The following is a 1,656-nucleotide window of genomic DNA, read 5'->3' on the forward strand; positions in this document are numbered from 1 at the left end:
CCAAATTCATCATTCTGATTCTAATGACAAAAATATTACAGATAATTCAGATAAGGAAATTAATATGCATGATTGGGTTGTTGTCTTATATGAAGAAGAATATTTCCCAGGTGAAATCACAAACATTATCGGTGATGATATTGAAGTTGATGCCATGGAACAGTGTGGTGATGTTTGGAATTGGCCGAAAATATCTGATAAGATATATTACGACAGGGAAAAAGTTATTCGCAAGATAAGTCCACCTACGATCGAAATGAAGGGATCAAGAATATTTTATTCATTTCATGATATTCAAGAACTTTAATGAAAATTCTGTTTATAAATACTATCATCGTTAATTATTGTAATGAATTTTTGTTTTATTTTAAGTAGTTCTGAATTAGTATAAATTATTATTTTTATCTCCTGTTCCTGTTGTAGTTTTTATCAATAAATTGTTATTGTTATTTCAATCATCAAATTCTTATTGTTGTTGTTATAAATAAAATATTATCAAACTTGTCTTCTTGCTCCTAAATATTGGTTCCTTAGTCATTTTACCTCATCTTTTCAACCATATTTTGAATATGATAAAGCTTTCATATTTGTTGCCAATTGAACCTTCTGAGAGCTGTCAAGTATGTGTTCTCAGCACTATACTACTCAGAGAGCACTATTGTATATCAGAAAGAAGGGAGATGCTGTATTTGAATTGTATATTTGCACGTGTACGTCCGTTACCTTAAAATATGTACGTCCATTACCTTAATATAAATGATATAACAGTTGAGATAAGGTATGAATCAAGATTTTAAATCAATTGTTGATTAACTGTTCAATATATGCAGAAATATATCCTGAAGAATTTTTTTTGGAAATCCATAATTCACAGACTTTCAGTATTAAACGTACGGTTTCATAATTTACAACTTTTGGGTTGTACGTCCGTTACTAAACTTGAATTATCAAATAAATAGAGCCATTTGTAGCTACAGAAAAAAATATTACCCACTGAAAGGCATAATGGTTCTCTGTTTTAAACCATTCATTTTTTAAATATTGCAAATAACATTTCAGCCTAAAACTTTTACTGGTAAGGATAGAAAATTGTCTGAAATGTACGAAATTGCCCTGTAGGTTTGAAGAAAAAATCAAAGGAGAGTGCCTCCGCAAACACCGATGCAAAGGAAACCGACTAGCAGTGAACCCTGCCACAGAGAATCAGGAGGAAGAGGTGCAACCAGACGTCCTCCAAGAAGCTATAGAGGAAACCATCGGTAGCCTCACAGAGAATATTGTCCAATCACTAATCACAGACAGCTTTGGTTCCACCCTTTTGGACCTTACCAACACACCTCCATCATGTTCTTACACCACTCCAGAACCATACTGGATTCAGCCCAGTACCAGTACCATCACCAACTAGAGTCAGCCTAACCCTCACTTCACTCCGATGGGTGCACCCTTCCCCATCTTCAACCACTAGGACTGGCACCAACCTCTTTCTCCCAGCCTACTTGGAGCAGAAAATTGGATTTCCGTACCTTCATGTAGATCCGATATCTGGAGCAACTGGGACCACACATCCGATGCCAATTTCAAAATTCTTATAGATGAAGCACTCTCAAGATCCATCTCAGAAGACCCTTCACTACCTTCGCAGCGCATCAGCAA

This window comes from Lottia gigantea (genome assembly GCF_000327385.1).
Source record: "Lottia gigantea unplaced genomic scaffold LOTGIsca_47, whole genome shotgun sequence".
Classification (NCBI taxonomy): Eukaryota; Metazoa; Mollusca; class Gastropoda; family Lottiidae; genus Lottia; species Lottia gigantea.